At 37.8% G+C, this 19,117-nt stretch overlaps 1 long non-coding RNA gene across 1 annotated transcript; it reads left to right on the top strand.

Annotated features, from left to right (window-relative positions):
* Positions 1-15,378: 15,378 nt before the first annotated feature.
* On the top strand, positions 15,379-16,161 carry LOC125488908. The gene is made up of 2 exons (XR_007266584.1): positions 15,379-15,542; positions 15,703-16,161. It is a non-coding gene; the product is annotated as an uncharacterized LOC125488908 (long non-coding RNA).
* The last annotated feature ends 2,956 nt before the right edge of the window (positions 16,162-19,117 follow it).

Raw genomic sequence — 19,117 nt, 5'->3', positions numbered from 1 at the left:
CGGTATCATGTACACCTACTATCTTCTGGGAACTTCGTGCACGAGTATCCTGCGCTGAACAGGCGGTGGCGTGGCCCAGGCACCCACCACGCTAGCGGGTGGCACGTGGTGTAGCTCAGGGGGGCTTGGCGTGTAACCAAGCGTCTATATACGCCAGTGTCTGTCCCTTAAACTGTCTAATCTACTATTAATATGATATAGTATTTTTCAATAACTCAGGTAATTTATTTGTACATCACACATATTTGTCACGTATACACTGACTCATTACAAAATCTCAGAAACTGCATGGGGGTTCCTTTTAGGACTTAGGTGCTGACTAAAACGGGATTTTGCGAAAATCAATCCCTATTTCGCAAAAATAAAAAAAGCGGGGGTAAAAAGGGGTGTCAAAGTTTGTATTAAATTTCTAAAGTTTTAATAGTAGGGTTTTGGAATTTCGAACAAACGTAGCTTAGGTACCGTGGAGGTGGAGGTGCACTAAAAAAAGGTATTCCCGATTTTTTCAAGAAAAATCTAAACCGTTTAAGCTAGAAGCTTGAAATTTGGCATGTAGATTGTAGGTAGGTATCTTAGTAAATTTAAGGTTACAACAGGAAATTCCTACGGGAACGGGAGTTTTAGAAAAAACATTTAGTGTGAAATAACGATAAATATTCCGTGAAAGTTGTTATAATATGCTGTATGGTTTATTATACAACTTTAAGTTAAAACTTAAATATCATCAGAACATACAGGCTTATTTTTTTGGCAGAATTTCCACGGGAATATCTTTTAGAAGGGAAGCTTGCGGGAAATGCTAATATAATGTAAATTGATCATTCTATTTTAGCCTATGTCGTGTAAGTACCTGCACCTGGCTCTCTCGAGATAGAACCCTTGTGCATATCCCCAAGGTCTAAACTGCCTTTCTAAGCTTGGACCATTTACCACTATGTTGGTCCACTGCGGGTTGGTGGGTTCACATATCTAGATGTGCTAAATCTAGATATGCAGGTTTCCTCACGATGTTTTCCTTCATCGTAAGAGCGATGGTATACATTGTACTTAAGTTAAAAGAACTCAACAGTGGAAGCGGGCGCTTACCCGAGTGAGCTACCACCGCTTTAAATTGATGATTTAAAGTTCATTAATTAAACTACATAAAACTGGATGACATACTATCGTTCACTACATAAGTACTACATTTTAAGGTTATTAAATTTATCGTGTATCATTATTATTAAATCCAGTATCTTGATTATCTTGAAAGACTGAAGGGGCGAAATAGGGTTTTAGAGTTAAAAATAATAAAGAGGGTGAATCGCGTATTCAACATCGAGAAGTGTCAAAATTGTGATCGCAGCACTGAACAGTTGAGGTCAAATGAGGTCCGCTTCTTGGGAGGTGCCTACTTACACAGCGAACGTGTATAAATTTTTAGTATCAACACAATAATAATACTTTGTTCTATTTTCATATTTTCGGCCGAGCCACTCAATCGCGCCATGGCATAGATAATAATTTCAGACTAATTAAAGTAATTAATTTTACAAGTTACCTACGAAAAAGAAAGATGAGATGATAATAATAATATAGTATGGTGTGCCTATTTCGATAGTTAAGTACCTATATAATGTTCTAATAATGATTTGCCTTTTTATGTATTTTTTTATTATTTCGTATTTTCATTTTTTTTGTCTTTTTATGTTTTTCACAGTTTTTTTTTATTTTTTTATCTTTTTTATGCCAGTATATTTTTGTTCTTTTTATGTTTTTTTATATTTTTTTGTAGACAAACCATTATTTACATAAAATTGTACCAACCTACATGACACTACCATAAACAAAACATATTTTACTTAAATAGATTGCAAAAGTTGTATACAAACCTAAGGGCCCCTTATTAAGGGGTCACATTCCAAATAAGTTAAAGAATGTCGTGAAAAAAATCTACTACCATTACCTAATAATGCCATGTGAGCAACTTAGTTTCTGTTAAGAATCACTACCGTTAATTAGTACTTAAAATAAAATCAGTGAACCATCCCGAAGAATTTTATGCCAGATTTGGTGAGACCCAATAGCTAATATCACGACCGATGATTGATGCCTTCGGATGCCGCCGAGCCTGCCGCCTTGCTTCTGGTGCTGGCGCCGAAGCTGCAGTGTGACTGCTGGTTGAAGTGTCCTTGTACTGGTTGGTCGTCGGTTTGATCATGTGAGCCTAGGCTGCCACCTCGGCCCTTGTAGTGACTGTGGGGTTCTCATCCAGTACTGCCTCAGTGGCAACTTCAACAGGAATGCGCCAGAAACTGCTGATCTTGAAGAGTCTGGGGTGTGAAGGGAAGATGCGCTGCCTGGGCTAGGTCATGAACATCCTGATGATGAAATGGCTTGACTTTAAATTTCCGAAATTGGTCGTGTGGAATGTGTGTCGTACAACAAGCTTCACGCAGTGGATGTTGTATCAAAGTTGGAGACCATCATGTTATGGTTCAACGTGGATGGATCTTCACTATCATCCTTTAATGCCTGAGAAGAGTAGGGCATTCTGGCGGGCTCGGCGATCAATCTTTTCTTCTTTTGTATGGCGACACTGCAGGCGCAGAATTAGCAGTACGGTCTTCTGGAAGTTGTGATAGTGCCGCGCGAGCTTGTCGAGTCTCACCTTCTTAGTGATAAATTGAAATTCCCGAAAACTTTTTACAAATTTATTTTAAAATAATAGTGCTTATGGCATTAGTACTAAGTGAAAGTTGAGACATTGGAGAAATTTAAAGGCATGAACGGTGGTTTATCGAAAAAAAAACTGTGACTTGAAATGTACTCAGAAAGAGTCATTTATAACTTTGCTATTTAAAGAAAGTTAAAAGACATCTGAGTCATTTAAGTCGCAATACCTATTGAAATATGTTAGACGAGGACACGTCGCGGGCGGCGCGGCATTTCGGTTATTTTTCATACAAAATGAATAGAAGTGTTGTGATCAACGCAAACAGAAAGAACGGGGCGCGGACGCGAACGGGGCGAGAAGACACGACGCTTCTATACATTTTGTAAGAAAATTAATCGAAAGGGCGCGCTTGTCTGCGACGCGTTATCGTCATAAGTCTTGTATGTGTGTTTTATTTTTAAAAGGATGGATGACGGAGGTCATAGAAAGTATCAGAAAGAGTCATTTATAATTTTGCTACTAAAAGAAAATTAAAAGACATCTGATATAACAAGAGGCTAGTTGGATTGATATTCATAGTTACGTGCACCGTGATGCGATTTTCCCCGAATGACTATATGATTATATTAATAAGTTTAAACAGTCATAAGTATAATAATAATAGTAATTAATTTACAATATTGACATGTTATCTAATACCTACACGTCCACTGGAGGTAGACACCTACCAAGGATTATCTCAATCTCAATACTCTGGTCAGAACTTGAGCGAAACAAAATAAGTACCTACGTTCCTATATACTTTTTAAATGTTGTTTTGATAACTGTGGAATATAGTAGTTTTGTAGTGAAATAATTATGTACAGACAGAATTGCCATTCCGGTTACGAAACCGATAAACTAAGGTAATGATAGTATGTCTTCCAGTTAGATGTAAGTTTCGCCAAGGAAGTAATGCACTAAAAATAACATGAAGCGACATGATATATGTATGTAACTAAACAAATAAACTACCGCAGTTATTGAAAAATACTATATCATATTTATAGTAGATTAGACAGTTTAAGGGACAGACACTGGCGTATATAGACGCTCGGTTACACGCCAAGCCCCCCTGAGCTACACCACGCGCCACCCGCTAGCGTGGTGGGTGCCTGGGCCACGCCACCGCCTGTTCAGCGCAGGACACTCGTGCACGAAGTTCCCAGAAGATAGTAGGTGTACATGATACCGTCAGGTGTAGGTATGCCGGCACCGCTCCTTGGCCGGCCGTTGCGATGACCACAAACAATTGTGAGCCAACACACGCTCCCGTCTCTGCCCATATCTGTGAATAAATGCATTTGACCTATGCACCCCAGTATCGACACCTTTGCGTCTCTGACAATGATGGCCCAGAACAGCTCAACGAATCAAAACCAACTCACACGATCCTCAGATACACCCGACACTGAACTATGATTCATCGTCATGAATGACTATTAGCACTTGCACAGACTGGCCCAACAGGGAAAGTGGGTCTCCGAAGTTCATGCATACCGAACATCGTCAATCGATGATTGCAATCATTAACAGATCGAGAATTGCAATGATTCAAAAAATGGATTATGATAATTTCTTCACCGAGAGCTTTAGTATAGCCAATTGTACTCAAATTAGCACCCTGCAGTAATTTGAACAAAATGTACATTCAATGTAGGTCAGAAAGTGTACATATTATTATTTACAGAATATCAATAAAAAATATATAATTCGCACCCATATTCCAATACCGTCATTATACAAAATTTACAAGACAATTAATGAGTTACTGCAATATACAAATATTTAGATTCCGCGTCGAATCCAAATCGTCACTATACCAAAAGTTACTAAATGTTGACGGTGTTGGAATAAGGGTGCGAATTATATACATAGCGTTGTAAAAAAAAGCCCGCATAAATTTAAATAATTGAGCAGTGTATTTGTAGAGTGTAAAAATATTTGGCATGATTTACATCTTAATCTAAAGCATTAAATAAACGGGTCAAAAAGACAATATGCAACCATGATTTAAATTGATTTTATTTACATAATAATAATTTCACGAACAAAATTGATTTAACTACCCGCCAAATAGAGGTGAGAGAAGTCGCTTAATTACATTCTACCTAATAACTCAGGGAATACTACATTGTTAACGTACGGGTGATTATTAACGACACGATCACGGTTAATAAGAATAGTTAGATCGTTTCGATTCCGTACACGACCTAGCGCGACATAAAGTTGTCCGTGGCTGAATACGTCCGACCTAAGATCAACCCCCACACGGTTGATAGTCTGTCCTTGACTCTTGTGTATAGTCATGGCGTAGCAAACTTGCAACGGAAACTGACGACGTAACATTTCTATGGGGCTATTCGTAGCGATAGGCGCTTTAAATGAAATTCGCGGAATAAAATATAACTCATGTTCATTAGGTTTCCGCACAGTTATTAGACGGGGAGACGCAGCTACTACTATTACTTTAGTGCCGTTCACTAAACGATCCGAAAAACTTAAATTACGCATGACCATGCAAACGCTACCTATCTTTAATTGCAGGTCATGTTCCGGTATTCCTTTGGGCTGCGCTTTGTTCAACGTATCCGTACCTAAAAATATTTCGTCGGCATTGTCCGCAACGGTTTTATCGACTGAAAAGAAATGCAGCAGTTCTCCGGAAACCCTATTTAGTACTATATTATTAATTTCTCTAACGCCGTTATTATGTGTACACAGTATCGCTCGCTGACAACAGATATCTGGGTCATTGAGGCATTCAGTTGGGAATACAGAATCAATAAAAAAATATACTTCTGTGACATAATTTACGTTAGAGACATTTATCAAATTGGTGATGTTGCGGCCTGAATCTATAGGTTCTGACTGAATATTATTAGATCCGATATTTAATAAAAATTCTGAAAATTCCGGGTCATCTCTACTCCGCTGAGCGGTTGATAGGGCAAAACATTTTAACTGGGGCCAAATATGAGAGGACTTTAATGAACAATTAATTACGTCTGCGTTACTTCTAGCGTTTGTTACTACTGGTGGGATCTGACGGAAATCTCCCGCAAAAATAATGACCTTCCCGCCGAAAAGTCTATCAGACTTCATTAAATCCCGTAAAGAGCGATCTAATAAATGCACGAGATATTTGTGTGCCATAGGGGCTTCGTCGTAGATTATTACTGACGCATGATAAATAAGCTCTGCTCTCTGAGTGCCGTTCGTAATATTCCAATATCCTAAATCGTCCACAATGTCTAAAGGAAATTTAAACATGCTATGTGCTGTTGTCCCGCCTACGTAATTTTGCGCCGCTATGCCGGACGTTGCGGTACACAACACTACGCCCCCTAATGAGCCACGGACATGAGACGCGACCACGTTTAATAACAGGGTCTTTCCTGTTCCTGCAGGCCCATCAACGAAAATCGCATTGTTATTCGTTGAATGATAGACTGGGTCTTTTAACAGTTGATCAACGTAATCGAATATTTCGCGTTGATCTTGCGATAAGACAGGCAACCAACGTTCGACGAAAGCACTGAGTTGAACTGTGCTGAATTCACTCGTCTGTTCACGAATTAATTCAGTCGTGTCATCTGGAACATCCGGAAGTCCCTGTGCCACAAGATTGGTGCCGTGTTTTCGCAAAAGTCTATCGATTTGTACTAATGCTAACTTGTAAGCTCTTTCGGTGTCGTTGGGGCATCGTTCAATGAAATCTTCACAAATAAGATTTTTCGATGTTTCCCACAAAAGAGCCGCAGGAGCTCCATTAACGGCCAGTAGCACGAAAAAGCTGCGTAACCGGGGACCGGTAAAAAATGTGGCAGCTTCTTGTATGGCTCGTTGGTATTCCTGCTCATCGTTGGCAATACCTACATTCTTTGCGACTTCCTGGAACGTTTTACAATCTGGACCCCCAAAATTGAGCAAATCGTTATATCCCCGACACGGGTATAAAGCCAAAAGCATACGCAGGTAAAACTGCTCACCTCTATTTGGTGCAACCCAAAACAAACGCGTTACATTTTCTCCGCGCTGCCGTTTAGTAATAAACTTATTCATGATTTGGTGAACTTCCACCCTATTTGATTTTGGCCTTTGCGTGTGGACAATATACCGTTCATAAAAGTCTAGATACGTGAGATTGTCGAATTCTGGACCGGTCGGACGCGCGAAATATAGCATCAACGTGGAACATGAATTGTCGGCCGCGTCACTTGCAGCATTCGCTCTAAAAACTACGTTATGCGCCCCTTCAAGGTGAACCGTCAGTTGTTGGACAGTGGGCTCGCGAGCTGTAATGTCGAATTCGAAAATCCGCCACGCCGCGTCACAAGACCCTATGTACCGTTTTGTCACGTAATTCTCGACCTCATCATTTTGATCACCGGTGACCATAGCTACGCGCGTTTCATCTTTGCCCTTCGTTATATATTTAAATAAATACTTAATAACTTTATGCGCGGAGGAGACCTCTAAATTAGCATGACAGTCATACTTGAGGAGGATGGCAGCGTTGTAAGGTACTACCCACAAATCACTCACTTCTACTGGCCGGTTACGAAACCTTATAGTACCGCTATTGTTGGCATCTCTACGAAGACGTACAAACCCTTTATCGTCTGTATATGTTACGTCTGTAGCATTTTTGGGGAAAAACTTGGAGCATCTACTTTTTTCATTATCCCAGCAAGGTAGGTCTGTTCTGTGAGGAGGTCCACAGGGCCCGTGGATCATGTGATTTAAAACTGCCTGTCGCAATCTACCTTCGGCTTCGTCCGCGGATGGTATATCTGCCCTGACAAATTTATCGATATCGGTGTTTTGAATTGGTCCGCCACCATCAACGCGGAAACAAATGTGGGCATGTGGCAGACCACGCTTTTGAAATTCAATGACGTGTATGATGTATGTGCATTTACCAAACCAAGTACCGGACCGTATGTCCCTCAACAACTGTGTTAATTTTAAGTTAAATACTCTCGCACACAAGCTTGGATAAGGTTTTTGGCCTGGTGCAAGAGATTTTTGAATTTCTGACCATTTTGGGTTACAAGTTACTGTTAAAAAGAATGATGGTGTGCCTAGCCGGTTTACAATTGCAATAGCGTCCATATATTTGGTTTTCATGTAACGTGGCCCGCCAGTAAAAGTGTTGGGGAGATAAACACGTCCCGGTACGATACCACCCTCCCCCTGTACGGTTTCATCGCCTACAAATTCGCGTTCATTGTTCCTAATTTCATTAAACGGGGCTGATCTTAGCAAGTCGGTTTTATTTTGAATATTTAATATATATCTAAGTCGTTCTTCTTCAACACGACAATACATATCTACTACCCATTCTTCTGATAATCTACCGTAATCAACAAAACGCGCTTCAGACAAAAGTAAGCAACGTACGTATTTATTTTGAGAAAGCTTTGATCCGTCGTTTGTCTGTTTGTTAATGGTCCAACCGGGAGTTCCGTGAGGGTACAACAGAGGGTATTGAAATGATTCATATAATGGGTTAAAATAATCTACCTGATGAGGTCTCCTGTTTCCGATTTTCCAAATTGCTATACAACGCGGACTAAACTCTTCCCTTTCTGTGCTAATGATCGCGGCGATTTCATTACCTAAAGGCATATCTCCGAGGATGTTACCGTGAGTTCGACGCGACGTGGCTTCAAATCTAAGGTACGCGTCATCAGATGTTTCACGAGCGAGTTGTTTAAAGCAATCTATGTACGGGTTGACACTATGCATAAAATTATTTATTTCAGTCACAGTCTGTCGGTCGAGTCTTTGTCCGCTAGCTATTCTCTGGCGTTCCTCATGATCTTCGATATATAGACCGATAGGATTTTGCGTGTCTCTATATCCTAAATCAAATACACGGTGGTAGATCCGACCTTGGATTTTGACGAATGCTAAACCACTATCGGGGTTTTGAAAACTATGAGACACGCCTAGAGCACTAAATGCAAATAAATTGTTGTATGCTCGCGGTCTGTCATTAAATGGCCGGCCATCATAAAAGTTTTCGGTCAAAGGTGGGAAATTCTGAATGTTATACTTCCCACTGCCACAACACCATTGAGTTCGGGCTTTTTCTTCAAAAAATAATGTTGCATTGCAATGTGAACACCGATACGCATCATGTTCCTTCAGTGATTGCCTCTTCAAACTAAATAATGGCACAGTGTTGAGATCGTCACCGCTTCGAACGGCAATCAAAGATTTAGAGACCCGTAAGCTTTCATCTACGTTCCGAACTGTGTTGTACCGTTGGCTAGCTAACCTATTAACTTCTGGATTCGTCTGTGAATAACGTAGGACGGCTTCCCTATTAACTTCCGGATTCGCCTGACTATAACGCTCTACCGCTTCCCTGTGAACTGTTGGATTCGCCCGACTATAACGCTCAGCTGCTTTTCTATGGACTTCTGGATGAGATGCTCTATATTTATTAACTGCTACTAAATGTGGATTCGATACAGTTTTTTTTGGGCCTTTACAAATCTTTTTTGGTCGTCCACGAACGTTTATTAATTTATCTTCTACAACGGCAGCGGCAGTTCGTTCTATAATAACGACTGGGTTCATTGATAATTTAGGATCAACCGCAACGGTATCGATTTTTCTCTTTAAACTAATCTCGGGTAATCTCGTCAATAATACAATCGGATTTAAATTACGCGGTAAATACTTGATAACGGTTAACTTATGAATGTCATACTGGTTTACTCCCTGAAAACTACAGTTACCTAATAATAATCTGGCGAGAGACAGAGAATCGTGACATCTAAATAACCGGGCGACGTTCAAAGTGTTGTTGTTCGTATTGTACAGCCCTGTGGGATCGACACCGTGACTATTAAATAAATAATATTCATTTCTAAAACGCCAAAACGATACCGTTTGATGTTGCCCAGTAAATAAATAGCTGGTTGTATCATCTTCTGATTCGTTACAAAACAAATCGCGAATCAAAAAATTGTTCAATTCTTGCAAAGAATGATCTAAATCGCACATTTGGGAAGGATACAACGCACTATAACTATATGTAACAGATATGTCTACATCGAAATTTGGAACCTTTATATGGGTAGGTAAATCTTCGGGGCAAATGAATCTTTCTCCCTCTGGTCGAGGTACTACTGGATACAAAGCGTGTCCAGCATCAAGGATGTTGTCCATGTCAGTCTGTTGGAATATTTGTCGCTTTTTGATTACGGATATTACAGATGCACAAGTAGACATGGCCACACATTGAGCTCCTTGACCCTCACCTGCAAACCTCGGCCCGCCCTGGTGCGTAGACGCCGCCGCCACGCAGCTCACCCCGTCGATCCCGCCGTCGCTGGCCGGGCCGAGGCTCTCTCCCACCTTGGACGAGGTGGGCTGCGCCGTCGTCGTCGTGCTGCGACGACCGCGACGAATCTTCTTGGGACGTCCCGCACTGCGTTGCATTTTGTTCGTAGTCTGAAATTATTATTTTTGGCATGTTTATACGTAGTATATATATATTTATATATAATATACTTAATACATTATGTATAACACTACACTGCGTCCTGCCAGTGATGACGTATGGTGCAGAGACGTGGACACTGACGGTAGGACTGGTCCACCGATTTAAAGTCGCTCAGCGTGCTATGGAGAGAGCTATGCTTGGGGTTTCTCTGATGGATCGTATCAGAAATGAGGTTATCCGTCAGAGGACTAAGGTTACCGACATAGCTGTCAAAATATGCAAGCTGAAGTGGCAGTGGGCTGGTCATATCTGCCGAAGAACCGATAACCGTTGGGGTAGACGAGTTCTCGAGTGGAGACCACGAACAGGCAAACGCAGCGTGGGACGCCCTCCTGCCCGCTGGACTGACGACCTTAGGCGGGTGGCGGGTAGTGGTTGGATGAGGAAGGCCGAGGACCGAGTGTTGTGGCGCTCCTTGGGAGAGGCCTATGTCCAGCAGTGGATGATTATTGGCTGATGATGATGATGATGATGAACACTACAATGATTAATAATAAAAAATGAAATAAAAAACGTTGAAGTTATTAGTTGAGGAATTGAGAATACTCTATATTATACCTTCATAAAAAATATTAGAGCAAATGTAAGGACAGTGAGAATTTTAGCTTTGAAGTGTTGATTCTACACAAATAATAAATCAATCCCAGTAACACAGTCATAATTTATAAAATTGTTTTCTTAAGGGTGTAATTTATCAGTGAACTTCTTATGACTGGTTGATCTACCAAGAGAAAAACCAGTTAGGTGAAGATTTTAGAAGAAATATTGTTGATAATAAAAACAATAATCAATTGTAAAAATAATTAGAAATTATTTCTATTGGTAGATCAACCAGTCATAAGAAGTTCACTGATAAATTACACCCTTAAGAAAACAATTTTATAAATTATGACTGTGTTACTGGGATTGATTTATTTGGCCGCTATGTTCTTTGAGAACGCCAGTTAAATCTGCCTAGAAAAAATATGTATAACGGAATGTATTTGTGTCAGAGCTCAGAGTGTGTCAGAGAAGTTCTACTTGTCACCTGTCAGTTGTCATTGTTCTATCAAAGTGAAATAATCTCAATTTGTTTAGCTTATACAAATACATAAAAAATATTTTGTTTTTATCTAATTGTAAAAGTAAGTGAAATCTTCTAACAGTTTCAAATAATTGGTTTTGTTCTGCCGATAAGACATGATAATCATCTAATAAGGAAAAGGCTAGGAAGAAGAAGAATCATCTATCAAGGCAATGTTTATTTTAATACTTAGCAACCTACATAAGACCAGTTGGACCATAGAACCTGCATCAAATGGTGAACGTCTGATGAACTAATGTGATGACTAAAAACCTGAGAGCAAGATTGAGTGTTCCTGGGATTCCCTTGAACTAATGTGATGACTATAAACCTGAGGTCAAGATTATGAGTGTTGTTGGGAATCTATTTAAAAATGTGAAGATTAAGTATAGTTTCTTATTATTAACAACCAGTATTCAAATGAAGAAAAATAAAAATTGCTAAATAAATTTATCATTTTCATTTATCAGCTGATTAATTTATGGTAGAACTATATGATTTTTTTATAACTATTCTGTTTCTGCATGTTAATAATTTTGTTTAATTTTATTCAATGTAGGTACCATACTGTAAATAAAACATGAGTATCGGCCCGGGTTCATGATATCACCAGAAATTGAATTTTAAGTATAAAATCATTATATGAATTGAAAACATTTCACAACATATTTAATTAAATAAGTATTGTATTCTATTCTATTCTATTCTCTGTGGGGGTGTAAGTACCTGCACCTGGCTCTCTCGAGTGGAACCTTTGTGCATATCCCCAAGGTCTTAACTGCCTTCCTAAGCTTGGACCATTTCCCACCACGCTGGTCCACTGCGGGTTGGTGGGTTCACATATCTAGATGTGCTAGATCTAGATATGCAGGTTTCCTCACGATGTTTTCCTTCACCGTAAGAGCTATGGTATACATTGTACTTAAGTTAAAAGAACTCATTGGTACATGTCAGCGCCGGGATTCGAACCCGCATCTCTTGATTAAGAAGCGGGCGCTCACCCGACTGAGCTACCACCGCTAATGAAATAAGTAATTTATTTATTTAATCTATTCATTTATGAATAAATTTCAGTAAATTTCAGGTACTTCTACTATATTTAGTTTGGAATATTAACTATATTCCATTCTAACAGGAAAATTATTAGGAATGATAATAATAATGTCCTCCTAGCCGAATTTCGACTACGGCGGCCAATCTCGTTTGAGATCAGCCATCTACGCAGGAGTAGATTATAGTGCCCAAGTGTGTGCGCAGTACACAGGAGCACTCTCTGTTCCATCACTCTCATAACCCAATGGGACGGATTGACCGACACGACTGGAGAGAGCTAGGCGCAGGACCGACTGCTTTACATGCCCATCCGACAGCATGGATCGTTTCACTGTTTCGGACATCAGGTGATCAGCCTTATATGTCCTAACCAAACTTAGAACCACAATTTAGAAACACAAATTGATGGTCCCACCCGGGAATCGAACCCGGGACCTCTGGGCCATGAAGCGAAGCTTCTACCACTAGACCACAGAGGCAGTTATTAGGAATGAACACAGTTAGTGAATGAATGAAATAATAAGTTGGGATTATCTGGATTTAGAATTTTATGTCTTATTTTAATTGACGAATTAGTAATTAACTTATTTAAAGTACTATAATGAAAGTTATCAGAGGTGGTAGCTAGCCTGCCTCTCACATCAGAGATTTGGATTTAATTCCTGACAGGATGAGAAATGGTCCATGGTTAGTAATGGAGTTAACTTGGAGATATGCATAATAATTGCACAAAGATTACATTCAAGTTAGTCACATGCAGACACTGACACCGCACAGAGAGAAAATAATAGATGTAAGTATTAATAAATTTAAAAGGTTTGTGTAGTGATCACAAAGAGGTTTCCAATTTTTGAGTTAACTACTTATATCCCACTTAGTAACTCATTGATGACCCATAAGTAAACCAGAAACATGACCATTAGTAAACCAGAAACAATAGATTTTGTATTACAGGCAACCAGATGAACTCCAAGGATAAGCCTACAACTTTTACAACATCGTTATACCTAGTTTATTGCTCATAATTTAATGTTAGTTGTTTAAGCTATTGGTATTCCAATTTAAAAAAATAAAATAAAACTTTAATAAGTATATATTATTTCCAACAGACAACTTTAGCAAGGAGTTATGGATATTGAGGTGCCCGAAAGGAGTCTGAATTTAAGTGCTACACGATTAATCTGACGCTGATCTGTCTAGCTAATCTTTTCACCGCATTAGCGTCGTTAGCATCATGACGCCATTTTAGATAAGTAGCCTAGGTTTTTTCAAATTAGTGTTAGTACGTACTTACTTAACATTTAGCACAATAAACCTTCCATATAAATGTTGTAAATTTGTTAAAATGTACATATTTTCACTTTATCTAGGAACGGAAAAGGTTCCTGACATCTAAAGAAATTTCACTGTTCCCACTATGTCTATTTTAGGTGAATAGTAATAAAAATATATATTTTAATTGCACATTGGATTGATACTTTGATATTTGATACTTCTATATGATTAAATCATAATTAAAGAAACATTAATGGAATATTAAGAAAATTTACAAATATTGATGCACTCACCTGAAACTCAAAGCAAAAAGTGTCAAACAAATTTTTCACTTTTAACTTTTTTTCTAACAAATTGGCGGCAAAGTTTTGTTTCTTGTAAAGATTAACTTAAAAAAATGCCCTTCTGCGGTGGCTATAACAAGACAACATTACTTGATACTCTTTATTTGACATAGACACCAGCGCCCTCGTTAAAAAGGATAAAAAACAGTGGTTGTTCATGAAACACTTATACTTTTTTTATGCAAAAACCATAGACAATGTTTTAAAAGAAAGATTTTTTAAATTCATTCCAGACTCTCGTCTAACATTTTCATGATTTATTATTAAAAAGAACTATTTAGGTATCTTTCATATCGTGTTAGTAAAGTTAGTAATGAAATACGATTCTAATTTGAAATCCCACGAGCCATCTTTTAAATAAGAATAATTTTATCGTATTGGTTTCGCTTTGTGCATGGTTTGCTTTAAGCTGCGTACAGACCGGCCCAACGAACGCCCAACGATGGATATTTATCATACATAATAATACAGGGCAGGTCTGAGGTAAAAAAACAGTGGTTGTTCATGAAACACTTATATTTTTTTAATGCAAAAACCATAGACAATGATTTAAAAAAAATACTTTTTAAGTTCATTCCAGACTCTCGCTCGTCTAACATTGTACAGATTTATTATTAAAAAGAACTATTTAGGCATCTTTCATATCGTGTTAGTAAAGTTAGTAATGAAATACGATCCTAAGCGCAAGAATCTGCCACGAGCTATCTTTTAAATAAGAATAATTTTATCGTATTGGTTTCGCTTTGTGCGTGGTTTGCTTTAAGCTGCGTACAGACCGGCCCAACGAACGCCCAGCGATGGATATTTATCATACATAATACAGGGCAGATTGCAGCAACGAAGGTCAACGAAACCGCCGGTCTGTACGCAGCTTTTGGCAAACAAGTGTACCTAACTAATATTTCCATTCCACTTGGCTATTCTTATTTGCTTGTTATCGAACACTACCATATCGTGTGTGGTCAGTATACATGTTATATTCCCCAAAATGATTGCCGAATTCGCCTATATTTTTGGTATTTGGCAAATATATCAAACATCCAAAACAAATACGAATAGCCAAGTGTGGTGCCAGCATAAGATGCTGCTTCTGACATCTTAAGTGAGTGTCGAAACGAACTCGAATGTAGAAAAATAGGGAAGGTTGGCTTGGTTGTCGCCACCGCCGCCGTGCCCATAGAGAAAATAACACTACGTGCCGTGCCGTGTCGGTCGCCTCGACTACGATTCTGCTGTTTGATCCCTGTTGGTTTTTGATTTTTTAAGTTTTTTTCGATTTCAAATTACCATTCGATATTGTGAATTAAACAACAATAATAATACAGCAGTAGAGCAAGTTCTTCATTTACCACCATGTTTTTGGGTTTCCTTTTAGTTGTAACTCCTTATTCTGATGATAATTTAATTATCTGCAAGAATGACAGATCGGATGATCTGTGTTATCGATTTCCGATGATTTCTGACGTTTCCGACCATTTCCGACGGATACCACAGATTCTTTTTTGTAGACATAAAACTGATAAATAAAACGAAAAACGTAGATTTTGGGAACTGGGAAAGTGGGAATATTTAATACATTTTTAATAGGTAAAGGTACTAACATCTTGCATATATCTTGACTGTAATTAAAATAATGAGTGTCACTAACTATCTACCTATCTACTACTTACCTGCTGATTGGAAAACTGAAAGATTAATCTAAGATAAAATATAAAATAAGGTACAACTTGATGTTTACCTGCAACAGGAACAATATACAATTTTCGAAAACTGCTGAAAGATGAGAGCCTACCTGACAAATTAGATGAGATCACAAAGAGAGTGTGAGTGAACACTTAGCCAAGACGTGCCACAGCCACAACACTACCTACCTACCAATAGTGATTAATTTATTATTTTATGAACCTAATGAACAATCAATCAAGGGCAATTCTACAAAAGTATACTTACTACTAAAGAGAAACATTAATGGTTAAGTAGTTGCCAAATTCTGGAAAGGAGTCCCACTAATGTGTTTATGAAGTTAATTTGTACAGAGGAAAGAAAAACAATTAATTATAATTCAAAGTTGCTTTATAACAGTCTATGTAACAATAAACTGATTGGATTATCAAGAGTAATTAAATTATTAATTTTATGTAGGTGTCAAAATGGGTTCAATAATAATAATTTGATGAGTTAAATAAATCCTTAATCAAGAAATTAATCATTGTTTGATTTCTAATCCAATACAATAATCTAGTGACTATATCCCATTCCACGGGGAAAGACATTTGATACAAACAAAAACTACAGTTATTCGAATGTAATAAGGGTTCTGTCTGATGTCTTTCCTAGGGCTGATATTTCAATAGCCAGGTAAATGTTATCTGACTAATAAAATAGCTGTGTCACAGTTTAATACAAACATTCACACAGGACAGTATGAGAATTATTCTCCTGATAACTTTTATCTGGCTATTGAAAAATCAGCCCTAATTTGGTATAATTTAGACACAGTTTATATAATAAGTAAAATAATAGATAGAGGTAGTCATTGTTTTATTATAGGTAGGTAATAAAACCACTACACTATGACCTGCATAGTTATAGTTTACATACATACATACATATACTCACGCCTGTCTCCCAGAGGGGTAGGCAGAGACTATGGATCTCCATGTGCCACGATCCTGACATACTTTCGCTTCCTCCACATTCATTAGTCTCTTCATACTTCACAAACGCGCTATACATTCGTAACCCCTCATACCATCTCAAAGGGATAAAATTGCATATTTATGTAAATTTTCCCATGTTTTTAGGGTTTTTTTTTTCCTATATGTTGAGAGTTTTTATTATTAATTAAAAATCTATGCATTTAACTACACAAAAGCGCTATACATTCGAATCTCCTCAGACCATCACAAAACGATAAAATTGCATATTTATGTAAATTTTCCCATGTTTTTAGGGAAATTTTGTTTTTTTTTCCTATAAATTGGGAGTTTTTATTATTAATTAAAAATCTATGCATTTAGTTAAATGCAGTGTAGTTACACAAACGCGCTATACATTCGAATCTCCTCAGACCATCACAAAACGATAAAATGTAAATTTTCCCATGTTTTTAGGGAAATTTTGTTTTTTTTTCTATAAGTGGGGAGTTTTTATTATTAATTAAAAATCTATGCATTTAACTACACAAACGCGCCATACATTCGAATCTCCTCAGACAATCACAAAACGATAAAATTGCATATTTATGTAAATTTTCCCATGTTTTTAGGGAAATTTTGTTTTTTTTCCTATAAGTGAGGAGTTTTTATTATTAATTAAAAATCTATGCATTTAACTACACAAACGTGCCATACATTCGAATCCCCTCGGACCATCACAAAACGATAAAATTGCATATTTATGTAAATTTTCCCATGTTTTTAGGGAAATTTTGTTTTTTTTTCCTATAAGTGAGGGGTTTTTATTATTAATTAAAAATCTATGCATTTAACTACACAAACGTGCCATACATTCGAATCCCCTCAGACCATCACAAAACGATAAAATTGCATATTTATGTAAAATTTCCCATGTTTTTAGGGAAATTTTGTTTTTTTCCCTAAAAATGGGGAGTTTTTATTTCATAAGCAAACTAAATGCATCCACCTACACAAACGCGCTCTACAAGTCAAAACTGTCAGACCACTCAATACAGGTGAAATAGCCTAAAAACATTTAAAATTTCTCTTTTACAAAATGGCTGCCACTTCATCCGCCATTTTGATTTTTGCAGTTTTCGGAATTTTCCCATGAATTTCACCATATATCCAACCATGTACAAAGAAAAACATCACCCCACCTTCCCCCCTTCTGGGAGATCAATTCACCTCAACTTGAATCGACGTCGAACTTTTTCAAAAATATAATCTCCCGTATTTCTCAGGGTTGCCAGCCGAAAGTGATAAAAATAGTCAAATGTCATTAGTATGAGCCTTTCTGACTAAACTGCATCATTTTTTAAAATCCAAAACGGTTATTTCTATTTTTTATGTTTTTGGGGAAAATCTCAAAATTTTCCCTAAAAATGGGGAAATTTTATTTAGTAGGTATAGTCTACTCAACAAACTACACAAATGCGCCATACAAGACGAATCACCCCAACCACTCTAAATAGGTAAAAAATCCAATCAAAAATCGTGAAAAAAAGTCACTTTTACAAAATGGCCGCCAAAGCAGTCCGCCATTTTGATTTTTCAATTTTTCGGAATTTTCCCATAAATTGCACCATACAACAGACCGTATACAAAAAAAATCATCACCCCACCTGCCTCCCTTCTGGGAGATCAATTCACCTCAATTTGGGTCGACGTAAAAAATTCCGAAAAAATAAAATCTCGCCTATCGCTCAGGGTTGCCAGTCGAAAGTAATAAAAATGGTCAAATGTCATTAGTACGAGTCTTTCCGACAAAACTGCATCAAATTTAAAAATCAAAAGTGGCTACTTCTACTTTTCATGTTTTTGGGGAAAATCTCGAAATTTACCCTAAAAATGGGGAAAATTTTTGCACATGGCAACTCTACTCATCAAACTACACAACCGCTCGATACAAGTCAAACTTGTCAAATGCCTCGAACACAATAAAAAAATGCATTGAAAATCCCCGAAAAAACACGTTTTTATAAAAAAATCTCCCCTCCCCCCGCAATTAAAAAAAAATCATTTTTTGGAATTTTCCCTTAAATTTCATCATGTGCCCCACCGTTTGCAAAAAACACCATCCCCCCACCTCCCCCCCTTCCGGGAGATCAATTCACCTCAAGTCGGGTCTGACACGCCCTAAACTTTGCTTCACTTCAACTCGGCCGCCATTTTGTTTTTTTATTTTTTTATATTTTTTTTATAATCTGTAAGACATTCTTAATACACCCTCGAAATATAAAAAAATGTATGGTCACCAAAAAAGAGGAGCGAAAAAAAATTTTTTTTTTTACAACTTTTTTTAAAAAGTCGAGGTTTTTCTCTACTCACCCGAGCACCCTGTACATTTCCCTAAAACATTGTTATATCAAAAAATGGCTCCTTCTGGGAGAACTACTATGTCAGTCAGTGAGTCAGTGGTAATCCAGCTTTATATATTATAACTAGAGGTCGCGTTGTGGCGCGGGCTGCAAGCAGCCGCGC

Source organism: Plutella xylostella, chromosome 8 (assembly GCF_932276165.1).
Source record: "Plutella xylostella chromosome 8, ilPluXylo3.1, whole genome shotgun sequence".
Taxonomy (NCBI): Eukaryota; Metazoa; Arthropoda; class Insecta; order Lepidoptera; family Plutellidae; genus Plutella; species Plutella xylostella.
This window is presented reverse-complemented; position numbering and strand designations above follow the sequence as displayed.